At 46.2% G+C, this 14,098-nt stretch overlaps 1 protein-coding gene across 2 annotated transcripts in view; it reads left to right on the top strand.

Annotated features, from left to right (window-relative positions):
- SOX5 (SRY-box transcription factor 5) overlaps positions 1–14,098 on the top strand; it is an 860,916-nt gene that overhangs the window by 516,190 nt on the left and 330,628 nt on the right. The gene's annotated exons all lie outside the window — the stretch shown is intronic.

Raw genomic sequence — 14,098 nt, 5'->3', positions numbered from 1 at the left:
GGCAAACCTTCAGTTCTGCAGGCACTCCCCTCCTGCAGGTGGCCTGCATCTCAGGTTATTTTTTTTGTTACATTTGTACCCCGCGCTTTCCCACTCATGGCAGGCTCAATGCGGCTTACATGGGGCAATGGAGGGTTAAGTGACTTGCCCAGAGTCACAAGGAGCTGCCTGTGCCTGAAGTGGGAATCGAACTCAGTTCCTCAGTTCCCCAGGACCAAAGTCCACCACCCTAACCACTAGGCCACTCCTCCACTCCCTCTCTACACTTTTTCCCTCTCTACACTCCCAGTGACCAGCATCTCCCTTTCCTCTCTAACCCCTTCCCAGTTGGCCAACTTCTCAGTTTCTCTTCCCCCCCCCCTACTGTTTAATATCTCCCCCCTTCCCTTCCCGCTGCCAGCCTTGCTGCTGCAGCCTCTCCTTACCAACCTACCTGCCAGCCATTTGATGGGTGCTGCAGGTTTGGAGGGGTGCTGAACCCCAAGGTCCCCCATGGCTATGCCACTGAGAAGAACTAATAAGCAAATGAGACCTTTTGGAAACATTTCTTTGTTAGTGCCTGAACCTATTATGATGGATATTGGTAGATTAGTAGGGGTTGACAATACTGTAACAAACAGATGATAAAATGTTAACAAATTAGGGAAGCTAGCAAATTTGCAGCACTATAAAAATGGGTGATTTCAGTTATCAATACAAAATTATTGAGGTAGCAAGAGCTCAATTAACATTCAATTGCTAAATAGCCAATCCTGTTCCAATTCACTTAGTACTGCATATGTCCAAAAAAACTGCTGTAGACTGGAAGTGATCCTCAGTGCTTCTACAGAAGGGCTACGGCAATCTAATCATAAGTTCCAGAATTCCTCTAATATAAAGCAATTCTGAAGTGGAGAAAAAAAGGACTTCAGCCAACCCCCCACCCCCCTCCATTATAGTCAAATTCAAATATGATATTACAGTGCCAAGTGAATTAAAACGTTATTCCGCTATATTATCAAAAATGATCATGCATGGTTCCAAGATGGCATCTTAGAGGAAGGACACTTCAACACAAGCTCCTTTCCTGAACGTTATGCCCATGAAAAACAGGGAAATCTGCAGCAGTGGCTTGACCTACCTTCCTTTAATCTTTGCTGACAATTGATGCTTTTGTGGTTCGAGAGTCATTGTCTGAGGATGGTTTGCTGGGAGTTGCTGGAGGTGAGACACCAATTCCAGCCTCCCTTGAATGCAGATGTTGCTGATCCCTGAAGATTAGGTCCCACTGCCCAATCCAGCATGCCTGAGGGAAGCCACAACTCTTGCGGAACAGATGCTGAGAGGTAATGTCACTTCTTTCCTGACTGAGGCAGGCAGAGAAACCGACTGTGGGATCCCGTTTGAGACCATGAGCTATGGAAGCAGTCGGAAGAGATATTATCATCTCTAGTATGCCAGGAGGGAGTTCTTCAGCTGCAGCCTCTGGGCCGAGTTCTGAGCCATTTAACCAGTTGTCACAACTGAAATCACCCAGTTAGCAATGAAAATAAAGCCAGCGATGTTGGGGGCATTCCAGGGGCATGACCGGTTATGTCTCGATATTCAGAACTTAACTGGCCATGCTTAGTGGCCAAATATGTCCACACAAAAAGTAGGCCTATTTTTGCCCACTAAGCCCTGGCCAGTTAAGTCTGTATTAGCTGGTGATGAAAAACACGATATTTAGTGCTGATCACCAGAAACTGCCCAGAATTAAAACTCTGAGTGGAATGCTGGCAGCGGGCAGTTAAAACAGTGCCCACTGCTGGCTGAATATCGGGCAGTTTAAATTCTGCTGTATCAAGAGATAATACCACCTTGCTTCTGAACTGTGAGAATTTGGAGAATTCTGTAAGACATTTGAACTTGCGCCTTTTTAACTTTCCTAAAAAATCTGGAGTATCACCGCAAGATATGTTTAAGAGGTACATGATGGAGCATTTGCAAGTTCCTTCGCAGATGTTACTGCCTATTGCCAGAATATATTATCTTCCTCCATATAAGAAAAACACCGTTACTGAAGGCCAAGATATTCTGTCACCAATTTCTCAGGACAGTTTGGATTTAACTGGCTTTTTAGAGTCCTCTAGAGAAGAGCTATTTGTGCCAGATACAGTTGGGGTGACATTGGCATTGGATTCTGATAGGGATTGGCTGTTATGACTTTATTTTAAATATAAAAACTCCTTATTTCTTCCTCTTAATGTAAGAATGTTTCCTGATATAACAAAAGCCCCTATTTCAGTGGAGGAGTGGCCTAGTGGTTAGGGTGGTGGAGTTTGGTCCTGGGGAACTGAAGAACTGAGTTCGATTCCCACTTCAGGCACAGGCAGCTCCTTGTGACTCTGGGCAAGTCACTTAACCCTCCATTGCCCCATGTAAGCCGCATTGAGCCTGCCATGAGTGGGAAAGTGCAGGGTACAAATTTAACAAAAATAAATAAATAAATGTCCATGTAAATGCATGATACAAAGATAAGACTACATTTTCTTTGAGCCTTCTCAGTAATATTTTTGAGGAACAAAGTTGTAGAGTCTAGTAGCTCAGTACAGCCTAGAGAAGTAACTTGCCTGGCTATCCCCACAGAAAGATTTTGTTTGTCCCCTCTTTAGAATTTTTTCTTATTTGTTAGCATTTCTTTTTCCTTAAATTGTTATGAGCTCTTGGAACCCCTTATGGGATATTGGTTCAAGATATTTGTTTCCTGGAATTTGCTTTTCTTTCTTTCTTTCTTTCTTTCTTTCTTTCTTTCTTTCTTTCTTTCTTTCTTTCTTTCTTTCTTTCTCTCTCTCCACACTCATCCTTCCCTACACCCCTTCCCGTGCACTCCGCTCCATGGATAAATCCTTCTTATCTGTTCCCTTCTCCACTACTGCCAACTCCAGACTTCGCGCCTTCTGTCTCGCTGCACCCTACGCCTGGAAATAACTTCCTGAGCCCCTAAGTCTCGTAACCACTTGTAACCACTCGCCTCCACCTACCCTCCTCTCTTCCTTCCCGTACACATTAATTGATTTGATTTGCTTACTTTATTTTTTGTCTATTAGATTGTAAGCTTTTTGAGCAGGGACTGTCTTTTTTCTATGTTTGTGCAGCACTGCGTGCGCCTTGTAGCGCTACAGAAATGCTAAATAGTAGTAGTAGTTCTTTCTTTCTTTCTTTCTTTTTCTTTCTTTCTTTCTTTTTCTTTCTTTCATTATTATTACGGTTCTCACAATGGAATTCTTCTGTATTCTTTTTATGGGATTCTTCCTGTATTCTTTTGAAATGCAATAAAAAAAAAATAATCATGCATCACAGCATTTCTCTTCAACCTTTTCCATATCACAATTCTCTATGTGAAAAAGAATTACTTATCTGTGTTCTTATCAACAATATTTGTTTGATTATCCCCATTTTACCCAACAAGAGCCCCTTGTTTTGCTTCCACTGCATCTGAGGTTATGCCAAGGGAATGCTAGACAAAGATGGCTTCAAAGCAGGGCTCCTATAAATAACAAACATCATCTTTCAAATAAACCAATCACTGAACTCCAAACTTGAGCAAACAGCAATAACCACATTCTGCGTCACACCATTTAAACCAGACTCTTAATAAAAGTCATTCCATTTAAGATGTATAGTCAAACCATAAGGTTCCATTGTATGAAATGTAAAAATCCATTGCTGCTTTCACTGCATTAATCTTCTTCTATTATCCCCACGGCAAATGTCGGGTAAAACCCAGTCCAGAACCAAACAACACAAGTTAGCAAATTGATGATAAGTCAATAACTTATGATTAGATTGCTGTAGCCCTCAATTGGAGTTGTTTTCCTGTAGGATGTGTTTAACACTGAAATTCAGTTCCGTTCTATAGTATTGAAGACATTTTTGGACATACATACAGAGTTAAGGGGCCCTTATGCTAAAGCTTAGCATGCACTAAGAATCCTTAGAAGCCCATTTTATACCAATGGGCTTCTTAGCATTTAGCAAGTGCTAATGAAAAGCTGGTCCAGGAACTGATAAGAGGGGAAATTGTTGTCAATCTAGTCCTTACTGAAAAGCAGGACTTTTTGTGGGAGGTAAGTGTTGGGTCCAGTAGGCAATAGTGATCATAATATCATCAAATTTGAGGTATTTGAGTGAAAACACTAAGGAAATCTACTGTGGCATCATTTAACTTTTGAAAGGGCAGCTATGAAAAAAATGAGAAAAATGGTTATAAAAATGCTAAAAGAAGTAGCTTCTAAGGTTATGATATGATACAGTATTTCTATTCTGCCAACTCCCAGCAATTAGGTTCAAAGCAGATTCCAGAAAAGAATATGATTTTGAAAAAAAGATAAGTCATTAAGAAAAATACTTTCTTTGCATCAGCAGGAGATGAATCCAGAGACTTGTGGGTTGTGACTATCTACCAGCAGGTGGAGATAGAGAGCACTGAACTACACTGTCTTATAGGATGAAATGTTCCAGTATTCTCTGTCTCCAGCCAGACGGATGGATGGTCTCTCTTGAGCTCCTGGTCTCATTTGTTGGCAGCTCTTGTTCTGGGTCTCTCAATTCAGTAGAGCTTTAGAGTGTGTGGCAGAGCAGTGCCATCTTTAGGGGGGGGGGGGGGTATAACAGTACTGCTCTCCTGGTTCCATGAGGATTGGACCAAAATTACCTCAGACCAATGTGTCTTGGAAATATTAAAGCAAGGTTACAATTTGGAGTTCTCTCATTCCACTGCAGATTTTATCTTGAAATCATGCAAGCTCCAGCCCAAATATCAACCTGGTCAAGCCACCTTGCAAACTTCTTCATTTAGGCACAGTCAAGACTGTCCCCAGTTGCAATTGGGGAACAGTAGGTTATTCTATTTACTTTGTAGTTCCAAACAAGGGAACTTCCTTCCACCTGATTTTGGACTTCAAAAGAGTCAGAGTTTTAAAGGTTCAGCATTTCAAATGGGAACATTGCCGTTTGTAATAGTTTTGTTCCAGCAGGGAGAGTTTCTGACCTCCCTGGTTCTCAAGGAAGCGTGCTTTCATATTCCCATTTCACCATCCCACAGAAGATTTGGAGAACATTTTCAATTTATGACCATGTCATTCAGCCTTTCCATATCACCAAGGTCATGGTAGGAGTGACAGCCTTCCTTCACAAGGATGGATTGCAGATTTGTCCATACCTCGCAATTGGCTGATTTGCGACTCGTCTTGTGAAGAGAGTCCTCAAGTTTCACCTAAGATAGCTCTTCAAAATATTCAAAGTTAGTTGTTTCCAACACAAATCTTGGCATATTTGGGAATGTTATTCAACATAGGCTTAGGGAAGACATTTCTTCCTGTTGCTCATCAGCAAAAGATTCACACCCAATTGAGGTTCTACGTTCCCTACCAGGTCCTGGGGTCTGGGAATATGTTCAACTTCTGTGCACAATGGCTTCTTTCTTGGACATTCTTCCATGGGCCAGATCCCACATCAGACCACTTCAGGGGTTCCTTCTCAGCTGTTGGTGTCTATCTTTCTTGGACCCTCCAAGTCAAATTAAGTCTCAACTGGTGGATTCAGCGCATCTGCCTTCTGATAATTCAGAAGGTTTCTTTCTCTGTAGATGGCTATCTGCAGCTTGTATGCTGCTAGGGTTTCCTTAGCTAAGAGCAACAGATTTCAGATTCCTTCCAGAAGTCCAACAGTCCACCTCCTCCTGAATTGCCAGATGTGGAGACTGGGCTGGCATATTTGGCAGATTCCTTGTATGACTAGTTTCGGATGTCCCCCAAGCAGATGTCTTTGGCAGTCACAGCCTGTTGTTTGCTGTGGTTGTGCCACTGGGCAGCAGATACAGCTTCAAACAGCGACTGGTTAAGGTCCCTTTTAAGGGAAAACTGTTATTTGGTGAGGACTTAATGAAGGGTGAAATATCTGGGTGACTCACAGACTCAGCATCTTCCTGAGGACATGTCTAAATGTTCTTTCCAGTCAGGTCAGGCTCGCCCTTGTTTTAAAAAATACCAGGTGCTATCATCTGGGGCAGCCTAGATTTAATCAGCGATCCAGATATCATTCCAAGCAGGGTTTCGGAATTACAGGCTCCATCTTGTCAAGATCCTCCGGATTTCTCCTGAACAAGTGACAGGGTGCACAGTCCCATCTTTTCTTCCTAAGGTTGTTTCTGCCTTTCATCTCAATCAACCTTTGTTTCGTCCTGCTTCCATAATGTTCACCATGTACTGCTACACTATTTGGAAGTGACCAATGAGTTCCGTTGGTCAGATCATTTGTTCGTGCTTTGCTTGGGACCTCAGAAAGGTAATGCAGCTTATAAAGCCACACTAGCTCACTGGGTCAATGAGGCTATTGCGTCTGCGTATTTACTAGCAGGTAAGCCACTTCCAACCGGATTCAGGATGCCTTCTACCCCAGCTGTCATGAATTTCTGGGCGGAAGTCTGTCTGTCCTCCCTGGAGGAAATATGTAGGGCAGCAACATGGTCTTCCTTGCATACCTTCTCCAGACACTACCGTTTGAATGTCTCTGCTCAGTTGGATGCATCTTTTGGAGTATTGGTGCTATCCATGGGAGCTTTATGTTCCCACCCTACTTTAGGACTCCTTTGCTATATCCCACATGTCTCTGGATTCATCTGCCACTGACGCTAAGGAACAAAAAATTATTTTTACCTGATAATTTTCTTTCCTTTAGTCACAGCAGATGAATCCAGAGGCCCATCCTGATTTTCCAGTAGTTCCTATTGGTTAGTTCTCTTTTGGAACTTTTTGCTGCATTTTTATATTTTAGTTGGACTGTTTTAATCAGTTTACATGTTTGCAGTTTTTGGTTTATCACTTTTCCCTGTGGGGAAGGAGGAATGTTATAATTCTCTTTTCTTCTGCTTTGTTATGAGAAATACTGACTGACCAAGGAGCACTCCCTATCTCTACCTGCTGGTAGATGGTCATAACTCACAAGTCTCTGGATTCATCTGCTGTAACTTGTCAGGTTCTCAGGTTCAGAGCCCGCGGGGCCGGGCTCTGGAGCAAACGTGAGCCCTTGGGCTGCTGCCGAGGAGCGACAGCAGCAGGCAAAACCCACCAACCAACACTGGGTAAGCACACCAGCAGGGACTGCAGGCACTGCCCAGCGAACCGGAACACATGGACTGGAATCCCCCGGACTGGAGGACACAGGACTGGAACACACACCGGACCGGAACACACTGGACTGGAGCACACTGGACTGGTCCGCACAGCTTCACCTGTGCTTAGCTACTAAGCCCCCCAGGAGTTGAGCTTCTGGGTTCGAGTAGCCGACAGGACTTACTGGATACCGGGTGACATAGGGACCAGGACTGGAAACAGAAGTGCTCCTAACCCTAAACTGATCTACGTGCTCCCAAGCCCTAAACCAGCAGGAGTGTTCCTAACAGTAAACTGACAAAAGGACTTCCTAAGCCCTATACTAAACAGGAGCTCCTAAGCCCTGCTCAAGAAAGGGACTTCCTAAGCCCTAAACTAACAGAGCAGGGTACTAAATACAAAGCTAACACAGGTGCTACTAAGCACCAAGCTACAAGCAGAGCTTTACACTAATAAGCTAAACACAAAACTAAACCAGCTACCTAAGCACTGCTCTAGCAAGCTAGATACAACTAACAAGGTGCTTCCTAAGCACTACTCTGGCAAGCAACCAGAAGAGCTCCTAGCACTAAAAGGGAAGACAGGGGAGCCACAAGGAGGGAAGCTAACACATAAGCCAAAAGTGCTTCTAAAGCACCAAACACCAACAGCAAAGACTGCAATGCTCCTAATAGCACAAACACCAGAAGTACTTCTAACAGCAAACTCTGCAGTGTTCCTAACAACACCAAACCCTGAAGTACTTCTATCAACAACAGAGCTTCCAAAGCCCTACACACAGCAATGCTACCAAAACCAAGAGGGAACAGAAGGGAAAAGCAGGAAAGCTAAACACACAGTTACCAGTGCACACTGCACTAACACTAACCTGGCCCTTAGCAAAAGCAAGCAGGGAAACTAGACACAACGTCAGAAGTGCACACTGCACCACCCTACCTACAGCAAACACCACTGTTGCAAAGGCCCTGAAGGAAACAAGACCACTTCCTTATCAAGGCCCTCCCTGATGATGTCACACTCCCTAGACCTAGGCAAAAGCACACTGACCCAGAGAGGCCCAACCCACACCAATGCAAAACCGTGAAACACTTGAAGCCAGTACACCCAAAGAGAGGTAGAGCAACTCAGGCAACACACAGCTGTAGTAAAGTAAAACAATTAACCCCATGCTGCTGGAAGCTGCCAGCACAGAGAGACAGAGCCAGCTCAGAAAGGACAGAGAAAAGAAACAGAAGCCAGCTAAGAAGCTGACCCCCAGGAAAGAGGTAAGTTTGAGAGGGGTTCAGACCCCAATCATAACAGCACCTCCCCCTCAAGACTCCCGTGTCCCCACGGGAGCTCCAGGTCTCAAAAGACAATTTAGGTCTCCATGGGTAGCTGTGATGAAATCTCCCAATGGGTTTCACAACATAAATTTGGGCGGCTGGGCAGGACGTGACAAGTACATCTGGAACTAGGAAACCAGAATGGCTTTGTCCACCACGAGGCTCTTTAGAACGGCTGCTAGGCAGGATCAGAGTCTTGGATGCAACAAGTGGAGTTCTATTCAACAGGAACCATCTCCTGAAGGAGTCCACAACTTCCTTGACTTCCTGGCACTCCACTGTAGCAGCCAGAACTGGGCTAGAGCCCACACCCATCCTGGAATCTGAAGCCAGACAGGAACTTGAACTGGACTTCAGACTAGACCTTGCCCCTTGGCTGGAGCTGGAACTCAGAAGGAGTTCAACATCTTGACTGAAATGGGAACTCGGAGTAGAGTCAGCATCTTGCCTGAGACTGCAACCTGGTCCGGCCTCAGCATCTTGGCCGGAACTGCAACTTGACCCGGACTCAGCCTCTTGACCGGGACTGCAACTTGACCCAGACTCAGCATCTTGCCTGGGACTGGAACTCCAACTTGACCCAGACTCAGCATCTTGACCGGAGTTGCAACTTGACCCGGATTCAGCATCTTGCCTGGAACTGGAACTCCAACTTGGCCCGGACTCGGCATCTTGGCCGGGACTGCAACTTGACCCAGACTCAGCATCTTGCCTGGGACTGGAACTCCAACTTGACTCGGACTCAGCATCTTGACCGGGACGGCAACTCTCACCGGGCTCAGCATCTTGGCCGGGACTGTAACTCAATTCTGATTCGGCATCTCGGCTGAACTCTGCACTCGGTGTAGACTCAGCACTCATCGTGGACTCGTCATCTTGGCTGGGCTCTGCACTCGGTGTAGACTCAGCACTCATCGTGGACTCATTATCTTGGCTGGGCTCTGCACTCGGTGTAAACTCAGCACTCATCATGGACTCATCACTCGGTGTAGACTCAGCATCCCGGCTGGGACTGCAACTCGCTCCAGACTCAGCATCTTGACTGGAACTACCACTCGCTCCAGACTCAGCATCTTGACTGGAACTGCAACTCGCTCCAGACTCAGTATCTTGACTGGAACTGCAACTCAATCCAGACTCAGCATCTTGACTGGAACTGCAGCTCCCACTTGACCTGGACTCAGCCTCTTGGCCGGGACGGCAACTCTCACTTAACCCGGATTCAGCATCTTGGCCGGGACTGTAACTTGACCCGGACTCTGCATCTTGCCCGGGACTGTAACTCAATTCTGATTCGGCATCTCGGCTGAACTCTGCACTCGGTGCAGACTCAGCACTCATCGTGGACTCGTCATCTTGGCTGGGCTCTGCACTTGGTGTAGACTCAGCACTCATCGTGGACTCATTGTCTCGGCTGGACTCTGTACTCAGTGCAGACTCAGCACTCATCATTGACTCATCACTCGGTGTAGACTCAGCATCCCGGCTGGGACTGCAACTCGCTCTAGCCTCAGCATCTTGACTGGAACTACAACTCGATCCAGACTCAGCATCTTGACTGGAACTGCAACTCGATCCAGACTCAGCATCTTGATTGGAACTCCAACTCGATCCAGACTCAGCATCTTGACTGGAACTACAACTCTCAGCATCTTGACTGGAACTACCACTCGATCCAGACTCAGCATCTTGACTGGAACTGCAACTCGATCCAGACTTAGCATCTTGACTGGAACTACAACTCGATCCAGACTCAGCATCTTGACTGGAACCACAACTCGATCCAGACTCAGCATCTTGACTGGAACTACAACTCGATCCAGACTCCGCATCTTGACTGGAACTGCAACTCGATCCAGACTCAGCATCTTGACTGGAACTACAACTCGATCCAGACTCCGCATCTTGACTGGAACTGCAACTCGATCCAGACTCAGCATCTTGACTGGAACTACCACTTGATCCAGACTCCGCATCTTGACTGGAACTGCAACCCGATCCAGACACAGCATCTTGACTGGAACTGCAACTCGATCCAGACACAGCATCTTGGCTGCCACTGCTGGAACTCGCTCCGGACTCAGCATCTTGGCTGCCACTCGCTCCAGACTCAGCATCTCGGCTGGCAAAGCCCTTCAGGCTCGACTCAGAAATTTGGCGGGAAAAATCAGGAAGCCACCTTCTTTCAGCTTGGGCTTCAGGAGTATCCCGTAGGGTTGGCTCCGAGAGGAGTTGGAAGCGGTAAAAGAACAGCTTGGTAGAGGGATCAATAGCAGAAACTGGGTTTTCTTCGAACCCAAGCCAGGAGACACGCCTTCTTTCCGCTGCAGCTTCAGGAGTATTCTTCAGGGCTGGATCAGACAAAAGTGCAACCCGGTAATCCTGGAGTGTCAGAAACGGATCAAGATCAAAAATGGGGTTGGAACTGGGATCCAAACTGGTACTAGGAGGCTTGGTTTGAAGCGCCACTTGAACTGGACGCAGAGACTTGGCTTGAAGCGCTGCTTGGACTGGAATCGGAGACTCAGTCAGAAGCATCCCTCGGACTGGACTCAGAGGCTTGAGTGGAAGCGCCACCTGAACTGGGATCGGCGACTCGGTTAGGAGCATCCCTTGGACTGGCCTCTGAAGCTTGGCTGGACGTGCTGCTCGGACTGGACTGGACTCCAGCTGAGCCCATAGCGTAGAATTCCCCAGACGTCTCCTCTCAGCGACCGCTTCAGGAGTATCCCACAAAGCTGGATTCAAGACAAGGCTGCGGCGATACTCAGCGAGCGTGATAAAAGGGTCCATATCTGAAACTGGGTTTTCAGTGATTCCAAGCCACCGGACACGTTTTCTCTCAGCTGCCGCTTCAGGGGTCTTCTTCAAAACAGGATGAGACAAAAGTTTCCCACGATACTGACGAAGAGTCATAGAAGGATCAAGAACAACGATGGAGCTGGACCCCAGCTGGGTCAGCTGGGCGGGGGTTCTTGCCGGGCTCATGGCCTTTGCAATCTGTCAGGTTCTCAGGTTCAGAGCCCGCGGGGCCGGGCTCTGGAGCAAACGTGAGCCCTTGGGCTGCTGCCGAGGAGCGACAGCAGCAGGCAAAACCCACCAACCAACACTGGGTAAGCACACCAGCAGGGACTGCAGGCACTGCCCAGCGAACCGGAACACATGGACTGGAATCCCCCGGACTGGAGGACACAGGACTGGAACACACACCGGACCGGAACACACTGGACTGGAGCACACTGGACTGGTCCGCACAGCTTCACCTGTGCTTAGCTACTAAGCCCCCCAGGAGTTGAGCTTCTGGGTTCGAGTAGCCGACAGGACTTACTGGATACCGGGTGACATAGGGACCAGGACTGGAAACAGAAGTGCTCCTAACCCTAAACTGATCTACGTGCTCCCAAGCCCTAAACCAGCAGGAGTGTTCCTAACAGTAAACTGACAAAAGGACTTCCTAAGCCCTATACTAAACAGGAGCTCCTAAGCCCTGCTCAAGAAAGGGACTTCCTAAGCCCTAAACTAACAGAGCAGGGTACTAAATACAAAGCTAACACAGGTGCTACTAAGCACCAAGCTACAAGCAGAGCTTTACACTAATAAGCTAAACACAAAACTAAACCAGCTACCTAAGCACTGCTCTAGCAAGCTAGATACAACTAACAAGGTGCTTCCTAAGCACTACTCTGGCAAGCAACCAGAAGAGCTCCTAGCACTAAAAGGGAAGACAGGGGAGCCACAAGGAGGGAAGCTAACACATAAGCCAAAAGTGCTTCTAAAGCACCAAACACCAACAGCAAAGACTGCAATGCTCCTAATAGCACAAACACCAGAAGTACTTCTAACAGCAAACTCTGCAGTGTTCCTAACAACACCAAACCCTGAAGTACTTCTATCAACAACAGAGCTTCCAAAGCCCTACACACAGCAATGCTACCAAAACCAAGAGGGAACAGAAGGGAACCAAAAGGGAAAAGCAGGAAAGCTAAACACACAGTTACCAGTGCACACTGCACTAACACTAACCTGGCCCTTAGCAAAAGCAAGCAGGGAAACTAGACACAACGTCAGAAGTGCACACTGCACCACCCTACCTACAGCAAACACCACTGTTGCAAAGGCCCTGAAGGAAACAAGACCACTTCCTTATCAAGGCCCTCCCTGATGATGTCACACTCCCTAGACCTAGGCAAAAGCACACTGACCCAGAGAGGCCCAACCCACACCAATGCAAAACCGTGAAACACTTGAAGCCAGTACACCCAAAGAGAGGTAGAGCAACTCAGGCAACACACAGCTGTAGTAAAGTAAAACAATTAACCCCATGCTGCTGGAAGCTGCCAGCACAGAGAGACAGAGCCAGCTCAGAAAGGACAGAGAAAAGAAACAGAAGCCAGCTAAGAAGCTGACCCCCAGGAAAGAGGTAAGTTTGAGAGGGGTTCAGACCCCAATCATAACATAACTAAAGGAAGGAAAATTATCAGGTAAGATAATTAAGTTTAAAGTGAGTTCCAAGAAGTGCTCTGCAACAAAAAAAAAACCCCATCAAATTAAGAATAAGATTTCTGAAAAAGATAGGTCTTCACATTTTTTCAGAAAGAAAGATAAGTAGGTGAAGTCCTGAGTGTCACTGGCAAAGAACACCAGCTTGATAAGAAAAAGATAGTTTCAGTGATTCTTAATGGTAGAAATGACGGGGGAAATAAAACAGGTGACAATCACCGGCTCTAGATTGGTTGGCAGATGTAGGAAAAGAAAACAAATTTACAAGGTACGCTGGGCATTGATCATCAAATATGTTGTATATCCAACAAACTAATTTGAAAAATTTGAGCATTAACTGGCAGCTAATGCAAACTAGTCGGAGTAGCATGATCATACCTGTTCTCTCTAAACACCATCTTGGTAGCAGTATTCTGTACAACCTGTGATCTCAGAATGAACTGAGCTGACAACAAGAAGTAAAAGCTGTTAGAATAATCCAAAGATGACAATATAATAGATTGCACTAAAATGGCAAAATGTTTCTCAGAAAATAAAAACCTTGTATTCCTTAATTGATGTAACTTAAAAAATACAGTCTTCACCGCAGCACTAACTTTAGGAATCAATGACAAAGAACAGTCCAGAAGGACACCAAGGGGATCATTTTCAAAGCTATTAGGGGGTAATTTACTAAGGTGCGCTAGCATTTTTAGCTTGTGCTATAAAAATCAGCTAGCGCTAAACACTGAGATGCCTTAAATGACCAGATAACCACTAGAGGAATTCAAGGATGACACCCCTTACTTACCCAGTGGTCACTGAATCCTCCCAGCCCCAAAATGTGAATAAAAATAGTACTCACCAGCCTCTGTGGCAGCCTCACATGTTATAGCCAGGTCCATTAGAGCAGCATGCAGGTCCCTGGAGTAGTCTAGTGGGGATGCAGTGCACTGTAGACAGGTAGACCCAGGCCCATACCTTCTCTTTCCTGTTATAGTTGTGGTGAAAACTGTGAGCCCTCCAAAACCCACTAAAAACCCACTGTATCCACATATAGGTGCCCCTTTGCCCATAAGTGTTATTATAGTGGTATACAGTTAGAGGTAGTGGGTTTGGAGGGCTCTGCAGACAAAATAAGGGAGCAATGGTGAGATGTGT

Source organism: Microcaecilia unicolor, chromosome 9 (genome assembly GCF_901765095.1).
Source record: "Microcaecilia unicolor chromosome 9, aMicUni1.1, whole genome shotgun sequence".
NCBI lineage: Eukaryota > Metazoa > Chordata > Amphibia > Gymnophiona > Siphonopidae > Microcaecilia > Microcaecilia unicolor.
The sequence above is the reverse complement of the archived record's forward strand: the minus strand, read 5'-3'. Positions and strand labels throughout refer to the sequence as shown.